This window comes from Sorex araneus, chromosome X (genome assembly GCF_027595985.1).
Source record: "Sorex araneus isolate mSorAra2 chromosome X, mSorAra2.pri, whole genome shotgun sequence".
Classification (NCBI taxonomy): domain Eukaryota; kingdom Metazoa; phylum Chordata; class Mammalia; order Eulipotyphla; family Soricidae; genus Sorex; species Sorex araneus.
Genome location: NC_073313.1, coordinates 108,878,998 through 108,895,691, shown reverse-complemented (window position 1 = coordinate 108,895,691; position 16,694 = coordinate 108,878,998). Strand labels below are relative to the sequence as shown.

The 16,694-nt window shown below is 37.8% G+C and overlaps 1 protein-coding gene across 2 annotated transcripts in view; it reads right to left on the bottom strand.

Annotated features, from left to right (window-relative positions):
- Nucleotides 1-16,694, bottom strand: part of PAK3 (p21 (RAC1) activated kinase 3) — a 341,434-nt gene that overhangs the window by 277,859 nt on the left and 46,881 nt on the right. For both annotated transcript variants that reach the window (XM_055122435.1, XM_055122436.1), the window contains exon 2: nucleotides 7,192-7,284. The gene's annotated coding sequence lies outside the window, so the exon portion shown is untranslated. The remainder of the gene's footprint in view (nucleotides 1-7,191; nucleotides 7,285-16,694) is intronic.

The window sequence follows — 16,694 nt, the reverse complement described above, 5'->3', positions numbered from 1 at the left end:
TACAGGAATCAAAACCGTATTCTTTGGGCTGGAAAAAAAGTACAGAGGGCAGGATGTTTGCCTTGCACATGCCAGTTCTGGGATCAATCTCCAGCATCCCATATGAACACCCAAGGCCTGCCAGGAATGATCCCTGAGCACAGAGTCAAGAGCAAGTCCTAAAAGAAACAAACAAATCAAAATAATAGCATGTATTATACAGTTTAAAAGACTGCACAGATTCACATGGCTACTTATTTAGATATCTTCATTCCTTCAGATCTTTATTCAAGATTCATTTTCTCAAGCCAATCTCTCTAAAACTTTTTACCCTCTCTCAAAATTTTTAAATAAATTATGCTGTGAAATCAAAACAACAATGAGATATCATCTCACTCCACAGAGACTCACACACATTGGAAAGAACAAAAGCAACCAGTGATGGCGTGGATGTGGGGAAAAAGGGATGCTCTTTCACTGTTGGTGGGAATGCCCACTGTTTCAGCCTTTCTGGAAAACAACATGGACAGTCCTTCAAAAACTAGAAATTGAGCTTCCATATGACCCTGCAATACAACTTCTTAGAATATATCCCGATGATGTAAAAAAGCACAGTAGAAATGACATCCATACCTATATATTCATTGTAGCACTGTCACAATAGCCAAAATATGGAAACAACCTGAGTGCCCTAAAACATATGACTGGTTAAAGAAACTTTGGTACATCTACACAATGGAATACTATTTAGCTGTTAGGAGAGATGAAGTCATGAAATTTCCTTATAAATGAATAGACATGGAGAGCATTATGCTAAGTGAAATGAGTCAGAAAGAGAGGGACAGACATAGAAGAACTGCAGTCATTTGTGGAGTTTAAAATAACATCACATGAGGCTGACACCCAAGGATAGTAGATACAAGAGCCAGGGGGATTGACCCATAGCTGGAAAACTGCTTCATGAGCAGAGGGGAGAAAGCAAACGGAATAGAGAAGGGATCACTAGGAAAATGATGGCTGGAGGAATCAGTCGGGTTGGGAGATGCGTGACAAAAGTAGATAATGGACCAAAGATGATCACCTCTCAGTGTCTGTGTTGCAAGCCATAATGCTCAAAAGTAGAGAGAGAGAATGGGAATATTGTCTGCCATAGAGGCAGGGGGAGGGTGGGAGAGGGAAGGTTATACCTGGTATATTGGTGGTGGGGAATGTGCACTGGTGGAGGGGTGGGTGTTTGATCATTGTGAGATTGTAACCCAAACATGAAAGCTTGTAACTATCTCAAGGTGATTCAATAAAATTTAAAAAATTAGAAAAAATTATGCTGTGATTTTCTTCTGTATAGGACATATTATCTATCTTGTCTGCTCATACTGCTATAACAAAACACCATAGACTGGGTTCAAATAACTGAAATATATTTCTCACAGTTCTACAGGCAGAGTAATTGAAACTTAAGATAATGCAAGTTTTCATTATAGATAACTGCCATATTATAATCTTCTCACATTACCTGTTCTTGTGCAGAAGCAATTGGGACAGAAGATACAGTGGTACTAATAAACATCCTAGTGTGTCATATTGAAAGAAAATTAATTTCACTATACCAGAACACAGCTCTTATGATGTCACTTAACCCTAATTACTTTTTAAAATCGGCAAATATCATCACATTGAAGATTAAGGTTTAAATGTAGGCATTTAAGGGCATAAAATTATTGAGTCCATGACAATATTATTTAAAAATAATCTCTTTTGATGTCTGTCTTCCACATTAGAATGGAAGCATCATAATAAATTAGGATTTGTATTTAGTTTGCTCTAATATCTATTTTGTTTTTAATATTCAATAAATATTTATTAAGTAAATGAATGAAGTCATCAAAGTAATTATTATTTGATAAGTATAAAGATGGGAATACACAAAATGTGAAAATTAGAATGCAAGCTGTCTGCCTTGGTTGCACACATTAAAACTAATAGGGATGGGGGTCAGGGAAGAATTCAATGCCTTAGAATGCGTGTCTTGCAGACATAAAGTAAAAATTCAGTCCCGGTGCCACCACATGTACTGAGTGGAATCCTGTCAGCTGTACTGTCTGAACCTGAAAGATCTCATTTCCATGATTTATGGAATCACAAGCAATACCTGGTCATAATGCAGTCAGGTGAGTAGGAACACCACACCCAGTAAGCACCACCAAATGGTCTGTAAGATTCCCAGCCAGGAAAATACAATCCTTGGAGAGCATCTGTGTGAGCAACCCAGTAACCTATGCTCATAAATACCAAAACTAAAGAGTGTTACTCCTAATAAGCTCGTGTGCAAACACAATTAAGAGAGTGACAGGGTTACAGGGCATCATGATTAAGTGTAAGAACATCTCAACCTGATCGCATTTGGACCCCTGGTGGGCACCATAGTCTCATATATGTGCAGGTATGTCATCACAAGAAAAAAACCAATCGGAACTTGCATGCTTAAACTTTAGAGTGAAACCTCTTGGGCCCGGAGATATAGTACCCTTTGTAGGGCAATTGCTATGCATGTGGCTCACCTGAATTTGATCTTCAAGAGCTCATATGGTCCCCCAAGAACTACCAGGAGTAAGGCCTGAGCACAGATGGATGTGCTCCAAAACCCAAGAAAAAGAGAAAAAGGAGTACAACCCCTGACAAGCACAAGTACAACCCACAACTAAAGAAATGCAAATATTGGGGAGCACCTTACACAAGTGCTCTGACATGCAATCCCTTGCAAACATCAAAGTCAAACTTGTCTGTAACTTCCAGTCATCACAATAACAACATAATCAATAACAGTGACAGCAAAGGGAAAGGGGAAAAGCATATAGATGTATAAATCTATGTACAATTTTTTAAATAAATAAAATAACTTAGGGAACATTTAAAAATATGAACAGCCTGAGTTCTTGGGCAGAATGACAGTGAAGATGATGAAACAATACTAAATTAAATGTGGCATGTTTACAGTGCAGGTCAGTGTGAGTGGCATAGAGTGGGCAAGGGGATAGAGTTTAATAAGATGAAGTTAGAGTGATGTCCAGGGTTCAGATTTTTCAGAACATTGTAGATGATAAAAAGAAATAGGACTTTACACTACATGAGATGAGAGCAATTGGATGACTTTAGGCAATGGATGATATGATTTCATTTACTATTGTACCCCATGCTACATGGAGGGCATAAATGAAAGCAGGGAAACAACTTGGGATATTAGACTGAGAAGGTCACCTAATATCTCTGTCTGCTTAAATAGCAGAAGTCTGAGTGTGGTAACTAATTCCATTCTGCTCAAGACCACTGTTTCCTGAAAATGTTTCATACCTAAGAATATGTAGATTGCTAGTCTTTTAATCAGAGGCGCTGTAGTTGGAATATGCATACCATAACTCTTCTAAGGTACAAGGGTATGTTGGTGAGTAAAAAGTAAAGATAGTACCTAACTAAAACACAAGACAATGATAAAATAACCTAGTAAAAGTAATTGCATCATTCATTCATCTAAAATTTTCAAAGGTTCAATTAATCCCCAGAACTGTCTCTTATATTCTTTTAGTGTGAATATATAGATGTGTGAGTGTGTGTATGTGTGTGTGAGAGAGAGAACTTTGTTTCCAAGGGAGCATATAAGAAGTGATAAAGATGTGAACACAGATAGAAGTAACACAAAAGAGAATTATGTAAATGTCCAAAAATAGCTATAAAGTAATCTATAATTTCTATAATTTATTTTTAATTTTTAATTTTATGCACTATGATTAGTCTAAAAACTGTTATTTGGTAGGGTTTTATGCCAAAACATTCCTACGCAGTACCCTCACCAGAGTGTCAGCTTCCCTTCAGCATTGTCCCAGTGTCCTCTTCATCCCCTTTCCCCATTGGTTAATTTTCTACTGAAGACCAGTTCTCATTTTCTGTTGCTTTTGGGCATTTGTTATTCCCATTCTATGTTTCTTCATATCCCAAATATAAGGGAGATCATTCGGTATCTGTTCCTCTCCTTCTGACTAATTTCATTCATCAGGATAATCTCCACTTAGCAACACATTTTATAATTTCATTTTTTCTTATAATTGTACATATGTACCATTGTATATATGTACCATAATTTCTTATCTAGTCATCGTTCTTGGAAACATGTGCTGTTTCCACATTCTGACTATTGTGAAAAATGATGAAATAAACATAAGGTTGCAAATGTCTTTTCTGAAGAGAGTTTTCCGACCCTTTTGAATCTATGCCAAGAAGTGGAATTGGTGGGTCATATGGAAGTTCAATTGCTAGTGTTATGAGGTGTCAATATTGTTTTCAAAAATATTGAACCAGAAGAGATTGCCACCAGCAATGAATGAGTGTTCTTTTTCTCCTACACCCATCCCAACACTGGCTGTTTTGAATTTTTGGGAGGTGTGCCAGTTTCACTGCTGTGAGATGATACCTCACTATTGCTTTAATTTGTGTTTCCCTCATAAGTGATAGGGAGCATTTTCATAAGCCTTTTAATCACCAGTATGTCTTCTTTGAGGGAATTTTAAAAACTAAATTTATTAATTGAATCACTGTGAGAGCAGTTACAAACACCCGTCCCTTCACCAGTGCACATTTTCCACCACCAAAACCCCCAGTATAACCCCCATCCCACACCCTCCCGCTACCTGTGTGGCAGATGATTTCCACATTACACTCTCTCTACTTTGATTACATTCAGTATTTTGATACCAGATCCACCATTATTATTTGGAATTTTACTCCAACACTCAGATCTGCCGAAAAGGCAACATTAGACAATTTGTATTCTCTTGCTGGATTATGGATAGCATATGATGTCATGTGGCCGCTATTGTGACCGCAAAATTTTGGAATTCTGAAATTTTAATAATTAAAATCTGGAGGGATTTCTGCTAAAAGCTGCTGGGTTCCGAGATTTGTTTCTGAGTCTCTGGGATCATGGCTTTAGCCGCTTGATCAATAGCCAGAGGGCCCGTTCGTAGGAGGTGACTCTGGGTCTCATTGGGGCGGGGGAAGAAAGGGACAACTCCACCCCATCCCGTGAGGCTCAGCATATCTCATTACTGCAGGCTCATATCTGGTTGTCCATTGGCCTCTGGAAAATGGCAGCCAACGATCCGCTGGGGGAAGCTGCGGATGAGGGAATTTTTGTTCAACTATTACATCCATTTTTGGTGGGGTCAGTTGTTTTTTTTTTCATATAAAATTCAAAAAGTATATGTCTTGGACATTAACATTTTGTCACATGAGTCATGAGCAAATATTTTCTCCCATTATGTGTGGTTCTATCATTTATTTTGTATCACCATTTTATCTGAACATTGTGTTTTTATGTTGGATGTTTTACATATATTTTCATTTAAATCTTCACAAGTCTATGGAGTGGTAATATCATCAACCATGTTAATAATCCTAATAACAGCTTGCATTTATTGAGTGTTCCATATCAGCCAGGCATTGAGTTGAATGTTTTTAAATATCATATATCTTCTTGGTATAGATGAGGAAAGCTAGACTCAGATTACAGAGCTGGTAATACACAGTTCCAATATACAAACTCAGGCTTGACTCTTAAACCCATACAAAACTTTGTGGTAATTTAGAACAGAAGATCCCACCTTGCTTTGGGATGTGCGCATGTGTGTAAAGAAGAGGCCATGTAGGAGGAAAGGTGTGATGATAGGGAAAGTGGGACTTTTTCAGGACCTAATACATAGAGTCATACTTGTTAGAGTTGATAGTGTTAGTTGGAGAATAGTGGCTTTTTACTCCTATCACTTTATCCGTGTTATATAGGAACTGAGTCTCCCATCAAGGTTGTCTATTTTTCAGTGCTCCGAACTGGTGCAATCTGTATTTTGGTTGTCCTAACATCCACAGGAGTACAAACAGTCTGAACTAAATTCCAAGGTAGGACGGGGTACGTATTTTTAAACTTGACCACGACAAATATATACTTGTTAGCTCCATCTTAGTTTTTTCCTAAGCATCTCTTGAGCATTCAGAAAATTGACAAGATATGAAAAGGTCAGGTAATCTAAAAGACCCAGAATCCAGAACAGCATCTCATCAAACCAACCAAGAAAGTTAATCATGCAACATTGCTTGTGTCAGCAAAATTTTGCCAAGGATCTAAAACATCCATCAAAAAGGAACTGATGAAAATAAAGAGATGGTGGAGTGGGTAAGGTGCTTTCATTGCATGCAGCTGACCCAAGTTTGATGCCAGCCATTCCAGATGGTCTCCCAAGCACTGCCAGGAATGATTCCTGAGTGCAGAGCTTGTAGTAACCCCTGAACTCTGCCGGGTATGGCTCAAAAACAAACAAAAGGAATTGATAAAGTAAATTAGGCCATATTCACAAAGTTAAACATGGTATTTGTTTAAAAGGATATGTTAGGAACCAGGGAGATAATTTAAAAGTAGAACATAATTAATTGATTGATCAATTAAGTCCGGTATGTATGAGGAGCTGAGTTTGATTCTAGCTCCACATGCCCCGCTGTGCACTGTTCGGTATAGTTGAGGTAGACCCTAAATATGGCCAAGACCAGGTGTCATATCAGCCATCAGGTCTATATCACAGATCAAACATAGCCAGCAGTGTCCCAGACTGCTCCCTGTAACTCTGTTGGGGGTTGATTCCCCATGAAAAAGGAGGTTCTCAAAAGATTGCAAGTGCAAAAGCAGGTCACAGAGCAATCTCTCTAGTATTATTTAAATTGCAGATCCATATTTATGCACAAAACTATTAACCACAGCTAGATCGTACAGTGTGGGCACATGAAATTGTAGAGCAACATTGCAATTTCTATAATTATATGAGATTAGCCTCAGATACAACATGAGATTACAAGTCAATATTACTTTTTAACCAGAAAACAATAGTTTACATTTTGTTGTACAAACAGTACCATCTTAGATCATCCACATTCATTGCTTTTGTATGAACAACACATCTTGAATTCAGCAGTCCAACAGAAATAGCTTTCTTGTGAATGAAGTAAGGTAAAATAGCAACATAACAACCAGGTTTAAATTTAGTTAAACAGACAGACAAGTGTTTAAAAGAATTTTACCTAAAGAACAGATGGCAACCAGCAGAAAGGGCTGCGAAGAAAGGCCATTGGGCTTTAAAATTTTTATTAACTAGTTAATGACACAGAAAATGTACTTACCACTTCTGAAGATGACACAGTACTGGCAGCAATATAAAATATGTTGAACAAAAACTGAGATTCAAAATGAAATTGATTGACTGGAATACTGGGCTATAAAATAAAAGAAAAATTTGTAAGATAAAACAGCTAAAATAATAATAACTAATAATTTAAAGCCCATTTTGTGTTACCAGTGTAAGGAAATTATAGTTTGGCAGAAATTCACACAAAAAGAAACAAACCAAAAATTATCTACTAGTTGGAGTTGACCTGTGGGATCAATTGAGCAAATAGTTTAATGCAGCTAAATTATTTTTTGGCTGCTGAAAGCAAAGTAAAATTACAGGTTACAGTAATCTAGGTACTGGCTCTAAATTTCTGAATACAATTGTTACATTGAAATCTATGCTGTTTCATCCTGGAATCTTCTGCCCAAGTCTAAGCTCTACATTTAAGGTTACTGAGAAAGTGGAATACCTCCAGAGAAAAGTCAGAGGATTAGCAAAGAAGTTTGAAATAACCTCAGAAAAGTAGCTGTTCTTTAAGTTATCAGAGAAATGGGACCCCCCAAAAGAGAAATGTTGGGGTGTCTATTGGATAGTCACCTGCTTTCAAAGCTCAGAAATATTTTCCTATGGAAGGTATGCAGTTGTTCTGGGTTGCTCAGGTAACAATTATGATTACTGCCACCAAGTGGTGACAAGGAGGAAGCTATTTCTGTAGAAAGGCTTTCTGACATTGAGAGGTCTTCCAAGAGGTTGCACAGGTCTGGAGACAGTGACTGTTTTAATTCAAGGGCTTCTAAAAATATGCCTAATGGCAGGATTACATTAATTGTATAAATTTCAGCTCTAATAATCAAAGTCTCTTTCTATTCCTCTGTGCTGTCACTTTTTCTTCGTGACCTCTTCTATAGTGGTTAAGTATAACTCTACAGAAACTGCTGGTATTGCATCTATTGCTTCTTATTGTCCCAGGCCTGTGGGACAAACCTGATTGCTTATAGAAGGGGAAAATGGATGATGTAAATCAGATCATTTACCTCCCTGAACAAGGTCCTCCTGTAGCTTTTCATTTTTCCGATAATAGTAAATGAGAGTCAACACAATGGCCTAATAGCTCCAGTGACCTTTCTGACCCCCTACTTTATGCATATTTCTAATAAATTATTTCTTGATCATAAAATTCAGGCATATTCCTAATCCAGGGACTTTGCTAATGTTGTTTTCTCTGCCTAGAATACTCTTCTCCAACTTACCTCTAAGATCCACTCCCTTACTTTCTTCAGTAGGGTTCAAAGATCACCCTCTTAATGAGGCCTTGCCTGATCACCTGCTTTACAGGATAGACCTTACAAGCTTCCTCTTTCACTGTATAATAAAAAAATCTAGGAAAACAAGAAATGTAAATTCTCCCTAAATCACATTAAAGAATTAAGTTTTTGTATCTTAATTACTAAAACTAGTTTTGATAATAAATACATGATTGCATAAATGGCATGGATTTCTGATCTAGTGATCATTTTCCTTAACAGTCAGTGAGCACTGACTGTATTCAGGGGACTGAGCTTCAACAAAACAGGCATGATCCTGAATCTATGCAAATTATAGTCTAAGGGAAAAATTAAAAGCAATATCAGGACATTATATCAATGACTATTTGATTATAACAATTGTATTATCTAACATCTATTGAAAGTTTACCATTTGAAAATCAAGGTATAAGTCTTGGATTCATTCATTTTAATCTTTACAATAGCTTTTCCTGTCAGCACTACTCTTATTGCCATTTTAAAGACCAGAACATTGAGAAATAATATATCTTACACAAGATTATACAAATAATATCAATCAGATATTATTTAATACATAGAATACAAATAATAAATACAAATCTTTTGGTATTAACCCTCTAACTTCAAAATAAGATGAAAATTGATGATAATGATGAGAAAGACAGATAACATTTCTTTTGTACTTCTCATATATTGAACACCATGCTAAATATTTAAAGCAGATCACTGCATTTAAAGCTCAGAATAGTCCAACAAAGTGGGTATTGTTACTATTTTATGAAGCCTCTTACAGTGCACAGTCCCCTTAAAATGTAATCAACCATATCCACCGTTCTATTTGGACTCTACTTTTATTTGTTCTGGCTGCATACCAAGCAAGTGGAGAAATGATAATCTTCCAGGTAATGTTTTGGGGGTGAGGGCATATCTCACCTGAACACAAAGATAAAAGCCCTGAACATCCTGGTGTTCAGGGCTCTTATCATAGCTCTGTGCTAAAAGATCATTTTAGGCCATGCAAAGCGGACTATATGGAATGATTGAACCTGAGTCAGACACATGCAAGGCAACCACCATACTTACTGTGCGATATCTACATCCCTTCAGTTACTATTTGAACCCTCCAGTCAATGTAGATTTTGCCTTAACACACAATCCCATCCCTTACCTGTGCTATTGTTCCTGTCTAGAGTGTCTCTCTTGTCTCTGCCAATCCAATTCTAACACTTTTTCCTCCCATAGCATAGCTCAGATGCAACTCCCTCCAGGAATCCTTCCCTAATAAACTCTTTGCACCACAATGCCTTCAATCACAGTGTGCCTCTCATTTGTTTCCTGGTTTTCTCTAGCTTTGCAGTGCTGGCTCTCTTTCCAGTCACATATGTCCCTTCATCTCAGACTATAATAAGCTCATGGAGGCAGCCAAGTCTTCAGCTCATTGGCATGCCCTGAATAAATATTGTGTGAGCTTGTACTTAGTAGGTGCTCAAAAATTACTTGCTAATTTCATAATGAGAGTATATCTTCATAGTTGTAAAATGTTTTCTTTTCAAAGTAATCTCATACATTGAATCTCAAAGATAATCTCACGTTTGCTTTACATCAGCCCTGAAAGATAAAGACAGATCTTATTTTTCTCATTTTTACAACTAAGGAAATTGATAGTCAGGGAGGTTTACAGAAGTTGTCTCAGATCACATATTTGAGTAACAAAACCAACCCTCTGAATTTTGAATTACACTTTTATTGCACTAGACTACACAGATTATACCAAAAGTCGCCATTGGCTTGGAGCAATGCTAATAACATTCCCATAAAGATTTTGTCTTAATCCTATCACTGAAGAAAAAGCAATAAAGAGCACCAAGAGGCAATATCCACTATTGAGATTGGGAAGGCAGGAAAATTCATACACTCTGTGGTGAGAAAAGCCTAGGGCTTATCAAACAGGAGGTGATGACTCTGTTATATTCTTTGTGAAAGGGGCTTGTAGAGGGAACTGAATGCTGTCCTTTACTGAAGGGAAGATGGGCTAACTGGATACTAAACAGAAGAGAAGCAGCCTACAGACAGAGGGTAAATGTGAGCCCTAGGAGCAAGCAATAGGAGATAAGTGTCACTTCTAATGCAAATTAGCTATGTGATCATAGAAAAGGTGCCTAACCTCACTGAGGGTATATTTTCTCACTAAATATCAATTTCCAGGATTTTCACAGTCCCAGCTTTTCTACAAATCTGTGGCAGAGGTCACAAAATAGTGTGCACCAAATCTGAGACATAGGCATATTTTCTCTCTATATGATCAGAATTTCTAATATTTAAAGTTAGAAGACTCCATGCACAATTAATTGCCTATCTTTTTAGGAAAAAAAATCTGGACATTATTTCACTCTCTTTCTAGGATTATTTTCACTCTCACTTTCTTAGGATTATTTTCCTCGTCTGTTTATTGTTTCCTATATAGTTGTTATAGGAAATCCCTGTCCATTAACTTCTGGTTAATTGGTAACTAGTGCCACTGAGAATGCTGAGTCTATTTTCTAATTTCTAGTCTGCTGTGCCAAATCTTACTTCATCTGTGCTAACTAATGAATTCGTTAAATGTCAATTTATTATAGGTAAGTGGCATTCTACGGAAGAGCCTGGCAAGCTCCCCGTGGCATATTCTATATGCCAAATACAGTAATAGATAATAGGTCTCATTCCCCTGACCCTGAAAAGAGCCTCCAATCGTTGGGGAAAATGAGTAAGGAGAGGCTGCTAAAATCTCAGGGTTGGGATGAATGGAGACTTACTGGTGACTACTCGAGTAAATCGATGAACAGCGATGGGATGACAGTGATACAGTTGTTAGGAGTGATAAAATATGGAGAAAATATAAAGATAAGGAGTTCTGGAATGAGAGGGGTAGAGGAATCTTGCAAATTCTACAGCTTTCAGAGGGTAGACTTAAGTGTTCTTGCTGAGACAATCTCATTTCCCCATGACCAAAGGCAGAAATGTTTGTTCCTCTCCTCAAACAGCATGAGGATAAAAGTTTAAGGGTGCTAACTAATATTCTTAACATACGAAATGGGGAGTAAACAGGCACTGATATCAGTTGATGTGAACAAAATTAGAATTTTAAACACTGACTAGAAATCTTATTTTATTACTTCATTTCACAGAGGCATCAAGGGTTTCAAATAGCAGAATCAAGTATTAGAACTTGGGAAGAGAAAAGTGAAATGTGTACAAAGTGCCCATGGCCATAAGTACCCAGATACCCCAATAAACCACAAAGCATTTTCTGCCTAATTTTCTGCCTAATTCTGAAAATGTACTTAGCCCTCTACCTGAAGCAATAACCCTAACTTGACCTTACATCTCAGATCAGAGGCATTACGTGGTATTCAAACTCATTCTAATTAGACAACTGCTAACTATGCCAAACCAAACATAGCATGGGAGAGAGATAGGAGAGAGGAGAAATGAACCTCACTCCATTATCTGGCTGATTATCCTTATCTGATCTATTTTTCTGGATATTAGTATCTCCAAATGGAAAAGACTACCTTTAGGGTGTATTTCAAATATTTTATACCGTGAAGAAAAATAAAAGAAAAATATTGGACATTTTTATAGCATATATGATGTGTGTTATTGAAATTAGATAGACACACACAACAAACATTTCACAAAGGAATGCATAATATACCTTACTATATATAGCATATAATGTTGCTTCCTATTTCATTCCATTTTGGTTTCATTTATATTTTAAATACTGGCTATGTAAACTCACTTTCCTGAGCAGTGGGTGGGCAGCGTGTAAGACACTTCTTAACCTTTTTAAAAAATTACTGTGGTTACCTTCTGACCTGTTTTCTTCCTGTGGCTCTCTGCTCTATTGATTGATCCTCTAGTCTCTACCATGGCCCATTAATTCTAATATTTTCAAATATGGTCCCCTTGGAATATACTGGTATTCCACAGGAAGCCATATAGCCAGCCCAGTTAGTCGTGAAATGTTGCTGTAGACCAATGACTCCCAAACGTGCCCCCACATCAGACTCTGACATTTTGGTCATATATGCATCATTCTTGTGATCCAATCCAAATCTATGGAATCAAAAATTATTTTAAAGAGTGCTAGGATTTTATATTTTAATCAAGTATGGGCCATGTACTGACATTAAAGGATTTCAATTCTCAGCACACAGAATAGCAACAATCATTATTATTTCTTTTTGCTTTTTGGGTCAGACCTGGAACCATATGGGATGCTGGGAATCAAACCCGGGTCGGCCGCATGCAAGGCAAACGCCCTACTCGCTGTGCTATTGCTCCAGCCCCTCATTATTATTATCAAATGACTACTTCATGCAGTTTTCACAGTACAAGTGTTCCTTATTATCTTACATTTGTTCTCACAAGTGACCCCACTTTATAGTTGAGGAAATTGAGACTCATGGAGAGTTTGTGAGCTACCAAAAAGACTGACGCAAAATGATGGTATGACTGAGCCCAGCTCTACATCCTTACTGAATCATCCTACTTACCCCACCTCTATAATTTCAGAGACCACAGAACTGGCCTGTACTGTTCTATATCAATTCAAATTCCAGGTCATACACCAAGATGGTCCATCTGCAAACAATAAGCAAACATAAAACAACAACAATAATACTTTGCACTCATATTTTCTCTGTTTCCAAACCAAATGCATATCTATTTTCCACACTTCTTCACTTCAGCTATTCTATGAGACAATTGGGACGGTCAGACCCAAAGAAGGAATATGACTTACCTAAGGTCTCACAGCAAGTTCACAACCAAGTTGAAATACTCTGACTTGGTCAGCCAGGTTCTATTCTAGTGCTATACTTGGTGGTTTTCTCTCAACTTTCCAGATTCACCTAGTTTCAAATGTATTTCCTTTTAAGGCAGAAGAGAAACTACTGGTTTCCTCTCTGCCTCCTTCCCTATAAGATTTACAAAGTCTGAAAATGAGCCCCATCTCTCACAATGCCTAAGGGACAGGCTTCCCTCAACCACCTCCACAGGTCTGTACCGAGGACTGGCTGCATTTCTATTTTGCTGTGCAATTTGCTAAAAGCTCTGAACTAGGCTTCAAAGAAAAATAATTGATTCCATGATAAGAGAAAATGGCTTCATCCTCGGCTTCCCTTCTAACAGAGGTTGAATGACACCAGTCATTTGAGAAGTATCCTTTGGAAATCTCTACTGAGCTTAATGTTCAGATTACAGAAATCCTAGGTTTTACAGTTCAGACCAATATTTCCAGGACATAAAGAAGACAGAAAGGGACTAGCAGGAAGAATAAGTCCAATTTACCATCCTAGAACAAGACTCTTCTTCTACTGGGAACATCACTTTCTGCTAAAGAAAGTGGGTGTTGTTTCTAAATGTATATGCTTATGTGACAACAAATGACTAGCTATTTATCGAACACAGCAGTGGCGCTAAGATACCCTTTAACCTTCACAGTGCAGGACTTTCTGTTTTTTTACCCTTAACACCTAAGTGGTGAATCTGCCACCAAATACATACATACATATATATATATATATATATATATGTATACACACACACCCTTCCTTCCCTCTCTCCAAAATAAGAGCAATCTTTGTGGCTTCAGTTTCTACACCTATAAGATAAATGTGTTGAAAATAATTATATTTGAACTCTTCTCCAATTCTAGGACTCTGACAAAATATGTGGAGAGACAGCCCCAACTATAGCTCATGAATTTGTGATTCAGACTCTGTGCACAAAGAAGGAAATTGGCTCTAAATTGAGTTTTGAACAGTTGTCTTGGGCTGAAGAGAGTTAAAGAGAGGGATAAAGAAAAAAAATTATATTATGCCCACAAGCATTCTAACATCTTAATGATGAGGTTTAATCTGCCTTTCGCTCCCTTTTTAATTTTTTCATTCCTTTCATGCACAGTCAGAGTTGCGAAGCCTGTCTAGTCAGTTGCCTCTTCCCCCATTGCAAATTTCTATTCCTCATGTGCAGGTGGTGGGTGCAATCTAGTCCTGGAATAGCTGAGGTTTCAGTCCGTAGAGCTTCAAGCTAATGCCATTCTCACCTCAGCAGAAGTGTTCTACTAGATGTCAAAAAAAATTCAAAGAGGTGTTAAATTTGCTTTGTGACTGAAACTCCCTTTTAGTTTGGTGAAGCTGACTTAGGATTTGATGGTTTTATAGCTTTAAATATCAAGGAAGTACAAAATATCGCAGCTTTTAAATTTATATTGTCAATCACTGAAGTGTCTCCTTCCCCCGTGGGGATGCTAACTAGATCTGCTCTCACTGCAGCTTGCCAACATAGCACGTGCCCTTCCCAGGGCCAATTCAAAACAATGAGATAGCACAGGGGGAATGCTCCCAGGGCATTTCAAAAAGGAAACCAGAGGAAGTGAGAGTATTTTCAGTCTTCCAAAGTACAGCAGAGATTCAAGTCAAATTGCTTGCATTTTAATCCAAGTCACAGAGCCTCCTGGATCTCAGTTTGCTCCTTGTGAAAAGGGACCAGTACTGGGATTTACCTTATAAAGCACAGGAGAGATTAAATAAGTAATATGTTTATCACATGTTCATATCTCAAGAACTCCCTAACTGCCACTTGTGCTATTATTCCTCTTTGCCAGAACAGTCTTTGAGCTTTCTGACGCTTAACAGCCCACATATTTTGGTCATCTCATTTCACCAGAAGATCCAAAAGCACACTAGGGATGTGACTGAATGGAAATTCTTCTGAGAGTCATGTGGCTGGGCCAAAAGTTTTCCTGTTTCTGTTTATTTGTTTATTCATTTACAAATATTTATTGATGTTCTATTATATGGTAGATGCTGCACTAAGTGGTGAAGACATAGTGGTGAACAAGACAAAATCTGCCCTGATTAATAGAGTTAACATCTCTAGAAGTGGGGGTGTAAGTGGAGAGACAATAAATACAATGACTGGAGTAGGAATGAGCTTGATGTGAACCAGTTTGGCTGGTGTGGAGCATGAGAGAGGGTGCTATGAGAACAGGCGGCAGATCATTTAAATCTTATAGGTCAGGTGAGGAGTTTTGTTTTCATCCTATGAACAATGAAAAATAAATGGAAGATTTGAATCAAAAGATCAAAAGTTTCAAATGTTTGTCCAAGTTCATGCTGAACAGGTGGATGGAGTTTCAAAGGTAGAACCATAACCATAATAATGTGATACAGTGTCTTTGTGTGGGCTATAAGAACAATATGCATTTTCAAGAACAGCAAAAGATAGCTTAGTCTTTATAGGGGGGAGGTGTTGGGGCCTCATATTAGCAGGGCTTGGGGAACCAATTTCAGTGCAGAGAAATTAATAGGGATCTGTTGTATGCAAGGCAAGCACATTTTTTTGCATTTTTGGGTCACACACAACAATGCTCAGGGGTTACTCCTGGTGCTGCACTCAGAAATTACTCCTGGCGGTGCCTGGGAGACTATATGGGATGCCACGGATTGAATCCGGGCTGGCCAAGTGCAAGGCAAATTTCCTACCCACTCTACTATTGCTCTGGCCCCAAGGAAAACACTTTAGCCCTTGTTCTATCTCTCTGGCCATAGCTTAGTCTTCTAAAGTACAATCTAAATAACTTTAGGTTGTGCCCAAAGAAATCTCCTATGTGGACCTACAACATTTGGCACATTCATCTTGAAATTGGTACATGTGTATTATCAATAATATTTTATCTCACTATTCTACTGCCATCCCTCCCTACAGATAAGGCCAATATTTTGGGGAGATACAGGATTTAAAACCACAATAGTATTTGGTGATGAAAAGGAGAAATAAATTCAGGGAATAACAGGGTTTGGATAGGATGAAATACACACATACATGGACTTATTCAGTACCACACACAAATGTACTCCAGTGTATAGATGGCTTTATGTACTAGCATGAATTTATTTAGGGGCATGCTTTCTTCCTCTGTTCTCAGATGTGGAACTAAGAATTCTAGAATGCCTATAAACATTTTCATGATTTTATATAACTTACTTGTGTCTGTAATAAAAATCATACACCAAGTACTGTAGCAGTAGCATTGCAGGTAGGGAGCTTGCTTTGTATGTGGTTGACATGCGTTTAATCCTTGGCACCACATATGGACATCTGAGGCCAGACAGGGGATATCCCTAAGCACAGAGTCAAGCATCAGCCGTGAGAACTACTGGGGTAGCCTCCCCCC